The sequence below is a fragment of the Octopus sinensis genome, linkage group LG11, assembly GCF_006345805.1.
Source record: "Octopus sinensis linkage group LG11, ASM634580v1, whole genome shotgun sequence".
In the NCBI taxonomy this organism is placed as follows: Eukaryota; Metazoa; Mollusca; class Cephalopoda; order Octopoda; family Octopodidae; genus Octopus; species Octopus sinensis.
The window spans coordinates 57,395,762-57,401,775 of NC_043007.1; the positions used below are offsets into that span (position 1 = coordinate 57,395,762).

Genomic DNA, 6,014 nt, shown 5'->3' on the forward strand with positions numbered 1-6,014 from the left:
TTCCTATGTTTCTGACGAAGAGCTCCGCTCGAAATGTTAAACCCTACTTCTTTCCTTCTTTCCTGAGCGTTCAATAATATTATACTTGTTCCACGTCCTCGCCTTGTTGTGTTTTCTCTTTGTGTTTTCTTGTTTGGATTAACTATATATATATATATATACGAGGTGTGTAGGAAAAGTTTTAAGCCGAACCTAGAAACGGGGCTGCTAGGTAGCTGAAACAATTTTTTCTGGTAAGTACAGTCTTTTCGGAGTATTGTTGCTCATTTTCATGATTCTGATATTTTATTTTTTTTTGTTACAGATTTTTGAATAAACAAATGTCGAGGTTACAAGGAAATTGGAGAAAACTGAGTATCGTGCTGTCATAAAGTACCTTCATTTGAAAGGCATGACTCCATCAGAAATCCATGAAGATATGGTGAGAACCTTAACAGACAATGCTCCTTCATATGCAACAGTCAAACTCTGGGTAAATGAATTCCAGCGTGGCAGGAGGCATCCAACTGCAACCAACGAGGACAACATTGACCTTGCTCTTGGTATGATAATGCAATATCATCGAATATCATGTCGCCAGATAGCTGAGAGACTGGGCATCTCAAATGAAAGAGGAGACAACATTGTGACAAAAGAACTTGGGTTCTCAAAGGTTTCTGCAAGGTGGGTCCCTCGCCTTTTGACTCCCGAATAGAAACGCACCAGGTGCACTTTGTCCACCAGCAAACTGGAACTGTTTGAAGCCGATGAAGAGAATTTTCTTGCTCGTTTTATTACTACGGACGAAAGTTGGGTTCATCACTACCAGCCTAAAACCAAAGAACAATCAAAGCAGTGGAAGCACACATCTTCTCCTGCCCCAAAGAAGTTCATTACTTTAGCTGACAAGGTCATGGCGTCAGTTTTTTTTTTTGGATTCTCAAGGTGTCTTGCTGATCGATTACCTTGAAAAGGGTCACACCGTAACAGGACTGTATTATTCTCAGCTACTGTAATGCCTCCAGGAAGCAATCAAAGAAAAAGAGCCGGGAATGCTCACCAGATGAGTCCTTTTTCATCACGACAATGCTCCAGCCCACACCTCCGTGGTTGCCATGGCAACAATTCGTGATTATGGATACGAACTTGTTCCCCATCTACCTTATTCGCCAGACTTAGCCCCCTCTGACTTTCATATATTCCAAAAAATAAAAAAAGTCCTGGCTGGTTGCCATTTTGCCACTGACAATGATGTCATAGACACTGTAGGAAGTTTCTTAGAGTCTCAAACAAAAGAGTTCCTCTACGCCGGGATAATGTCACTTCAGCACCGCAGGAGAAGGTGTTCAGTCATCAAAGGGGACTATGCTGAAAAATAAATCATCAGAAGTCTTGTACTATGTTGTTTTTTTTGAGGCTCAAGACTTTTCAGACACCCCTCGTATATATATATATATATATATATATATATACATACACACGACAGGCTTCTTTCAGATTCCGTCTGCCAAATCCACTCACAAGGCTTTGGTCGGCCCAAGGCTATAGGGTTATAGTAGAAGGCTGAATCCGTAACCATGTGGTTGGGAAGCAAGTGTCTTACCACGCAGCTAGGCCTGCGCCTATGGTGTGTATATATTGCGTATAATGCCTAATATGGGTATGAGCGTGAAATATTGGGAATAGTTTTCAACTAGCAATAACCATGCTCCGGATACATGTCAGTGGCCATAGTACCGCCTCCGCGCAAAGCTATGGAAATTGAAATTTCATATCTCAAAAAGTATCCTAGTAAGTCTGATCCTCATGTTTTGTATAATTATATTGTTAAATGATTATATAATAAATGATTAGTTCTGTGATTTATTGAAACGGCTGTTGAAAATGAATATTTGAAATATCAGCTGGTATTGTTTAACACAGTTGTGCATAAAGTGAAAATGAAATGCTGGCAGAAAAGAATAAGAAACGGAAAAAAGAGAAACATTGAAAAGATTAGCGTGGTAAGTGATGGAATAAGGTTTGAAAATGTGAGGTTCCATATCCATATCCAAAATATTTGGAAGTAAGGAATTTCGCTACCTTTAAACATCAAACAATAAAGAACATCTGAATTTACAAGTCTGTGGATTAATTTCGAATGATATAATGTAGTAATATAGCATAATGCAAAATATTTTATGATGTGAAAGCACAGAGAACTCAATTGCCGACGTTTTGACAAACGTACAAATATATCAGAATTTTAATGTAAATTAACACGAATATAAGCGTAGGCGTGGCCGTGTGGTAAGAAGTTTGCTTCTAAATCACATGGTTCCGGGTTCAATCACTGCGCGTGGCACCTTGGGCAAGTGTCTTCTACTATAGCCTCGGGCCGACCAAAGCCTTGTGAGTGGATTTGATAGACGGAAACTAAAAGAAGCCCGTCATATATATGTGCGTGTTTGTGTGTGTGTGTGTGTGTGTGCGTGAGTGAGTGTAAAAAAATTTACAAATGATAAAATATAATTTACAAAGTAAAAATTAGAGCGTATATTTTATCATTTGTAAATCTTTTTCTCCGTTGATTTCGTTTACATAACTTTTTGCATTTTGTCATTCATTCGCATTTGTTTACGTCCACTTTTAACAATAGTTTTTATTCGAATATATATTTTTCTTTGTCATTGTTTTCATTATTATATCATCACTATTATATATTGTAATTTTCATTCCTACATATTATTAATTTATCTGCATGTTTATAGGCATAAGTCACGTTTGAATTTAGTTTTGTTAATTTTTAATTTTTAATCAACTAAATTATGGCTTGCACAGCAAGGTTCGGCGAATTTATTTGCCCATATGCATATTTGTCTGTTAATTACATTCGTAACTGTTAAAATATTAAAATATAGAAATTGGTATTGAATTATAATAAAGTTATTAAGAAGCCTGGCGATTGTGGTTGCGTTTAAGAAATGTTCCTGTAAAAGACTGCGTGTTTAAGGAACGTTAAACGCACCTCATGAAACATGTGTAGCAGAGAAATTTAGATATGATTAGTAAGTATTAAAATAAAATTCTATTATATGGTGTGATGTATATTAGGATTTGATGTTTTGCATGGGGACTTCTATCTCTAAATAACATATAACACACACACACACACACGCACGCGCGCACGCACACACACACACACACACACACACACACACACACACACACACACACACACACACACACACACACACACACACACATATATATGTAGAGATTGCATCAAAATGTTACCGAACTAATCCTATAGCGCGCCAACAGATGGCAGCACACATGCAAATGCGTGTTCAGTGAGAACGAACAGTGACCTTCATAAGACACTGTGCCGAGTGACATCGCTGTGTTTACTTCACAAGTTGTGAAATTTGTGTTTTTATGATCATGTGTATTCTGTAGTCTCCGATCTTGTCATGGACAGGAAGTTGGAACAAAGAGCCAACGTAAAATATTGCGTTGAACTTGGGAAGATTGCTACAGAGACATGGAACATACTTCGGCAATCTTACGACGACGAGGCAATGGATCGTACGCAATGTTTCGAGTGGCACGGTCGCTTCAAAAGCGCAAGAACATCCTTGAAAGACGATGAGCGACCTAGAAAACCTGCCACGAGTGACACCATCGGAAAGTGGAGAAAATTCATGAACTTATGTGTGAGAATCATTGAAGGACAATCAATGACATTGCTGATGTTGTTGGTCTGTCGTATGGGTTCGTGTAGGCAATCTTAACGTCTCAGTTGAACATACGGCGTGTCATTGCGAAATTTGTCTCCCGCCAGGTGACAAATGAGCAGAAAGAACATCGCATCGAAGTCTGTAGAGGTCTTCATCAGCGTTCCGTTGATGACTCACCCTTCACGTCGAGGATCATCACCGGTGACGAGAGTTGGATCTAAAACAGCATTCGTCACAATGGAGGAGCCCTTCATCTCCACGACCGAAGAAGAGCCAAAGCTCAATCAAGTGCATGGTCATCGTTTTTTTCAACATCAATGGTATTGTGCATGGATAATTCCTCCCCCAGGGCCAGACCGTCAATCGAGAGTTCTACTGCGGCGTTTCGAAGTGTTTGAGGGAGGAGATTCGGCTAAAGCGACCGGGTCTGTGGAGCGCGAAGAATTGGATTCTTCACCACGACATTGCACCCTGTCACAGACCTCTCCTCATTCGTGAGTTTCTCACCAAAAACAACATGGTATCGCTTCCACACCCGCCCAATTCTTCCACACCTGCTAACTTCTATCTCTTCCCCAAGATTAAAATGCAGCTCAAAGGTTATCGTTTTAGCAATGTTGTCGAGATCCAGGACGAATTGCAGAAGGTCCTCAACTCTCTTACGGAAAACGACTTCCAAGCTGGATTCCAAAACTGGCAGGGGCACCAGGATCTGTGTATTGCTGCGCAAGGCGACTATTTTGAAAGAGATGATATGAAAGCTTAAGTATTTTTTTAAACATAACTAGTCCGGGAATTTTTTGATACCACTTCGTATATTTTAATATGTGTATGTCGTTGTGTCTGTGTTTTCTCCTTCCATCATTTGACAATCGGTCTTGGTGTGTTAATATCGCCGTAACTTAGCGGTTCAGAAAAAGTGACCGCTTAAAAAGTAAATCCTGAGATCGATTTGTTCGACTACACCCCTTCGAGTCGGTGCTCCATCATGGCTGTTGTCAAATGACTGAAACAAGTAAAAGGATAAAACAATAAAAGAAATCTAATTGAATGTGTAAATGAATAAACATTCTTGGGCCCAAATGTTTCCCGTGGTCTTCAAATCTGTGAACGTGTCGAAAGACCAAATTATTTCGATGAAATTGAAATTTCCACTCACACAAGTGTCTGATATTCTTCACGTATTTCTACAATTTTGTCCTTGAAATCACATGAAAAATCTAGACCCAAGAAAGTTCATTCATATAAACATTTACCTTTGTTGACAATTATATTATTCTCTACAAATCTACGATAAAGTTGTAGATTGGAAATTGTGTTTTTATATCATAAATTATTTTTATTATTATATGTATGAAAGAAGGCGGCGAACTGGCAGAAACGTTAGCAAGCCGGGCGAAATGCTTAGCGGTATTTCGTCCGCAGCTACGTTCTGAGTTCAAATTCCGTCGAGGTCGACTTTGCCTTTCATCCTTTCGGGGTCGATTAAATAAGTACCAGTTACGCACTGGGGTCGATGTAATCGACTTAATCAGTTTGTCTGTCCTTGTTTTTCCCCTCTATGTTTAGCCCCTTGTGGGCAATAAAGAAATAAGAAACGTTAACACGCCAGGAGAAATACTTAGCGGTATTTCGTCTGTCTTTACGTTCTGAGTTCAAATTCCACCGAGGTCGACTTTGCTTTTCATCCTTTCGGGGTCGATAAATTAAGTGCTAATTTCGTACTTGGATCGATCTAATCGACTGGCCCCCTCTCCACAAAATTTCGGGCTTGTGCCTAGATTAGAAATGATTATCATATGTATGAAAGAAGGTGGTGAGCTGGCAGAATCGTTAGCACGCCGGGCAAAATGCTTTGCAATATTTCCTCCGTCGTTACGTTCTGGCTTCAAATTCCATCAGGATCGACTTTACTTTTCATAATTTCGGGGTCGATAAAATAAGTACCAGTTAGCATTGGGGTCGATGTAATCGATGGTCTCCCTTCCCACAATTTCAGGTTTTATGCCTATAATACAAAATATTATTATAGGCATGATATAGGTATTATGGGTTTCTGGTTAGGGTATTTGGTTCACGATTGTAAGGTCGTAAGTTCGGTTCGCGTTGTGACCTTGAGCAAGACACTTTATTTGATATTACTCCAGTCCATTCAGCTGGCAAAAATGCGTGGTACCTATAATTCAAAGGGCCAGCCTTCTCACATTCTGTGTCACACTGAATCTTCCTGAGAACTACGTTAAGGACACGCGTGTCTGTGAAGTGCTCAACCACTTGCACGTTAATTTCACGAGCAGACTGTTCCGTCGATCAAAT

The 6,014-nt window shown here is 39.6% G+C and overlaps 1 long non-coding RNA gene and 1 pseudogene across 1 annotated transcript in view; one reads left to right on the forward strand and one right to left on the reverse strand.

Moving 5' to 3' along the window:
* LOC118765282 overlaps positions 1 to 540 on the forward strand; it is a 9,392-nt gene extending 8,852 nt beyond the window's left edge. The window contains exon 3 of the long non-coding RNA XR_005001121.1: positions 305 to 540. This is a non-coding gene — a long non-coding RNA (uncharacterized LOC118765282). The remainder of the gene's footprint in view (positions 1 to 304) is intronic.
* Positions 541 to 1,580: 1,040 nt separating this feature from the next.
* On the reverse strand, positions 1,581 to 1,733 carry LOC115217754 (annotated as a pseudogene).
* Positions 1,734 to 6,014: the final 4,281 nt, after the last annotated feature.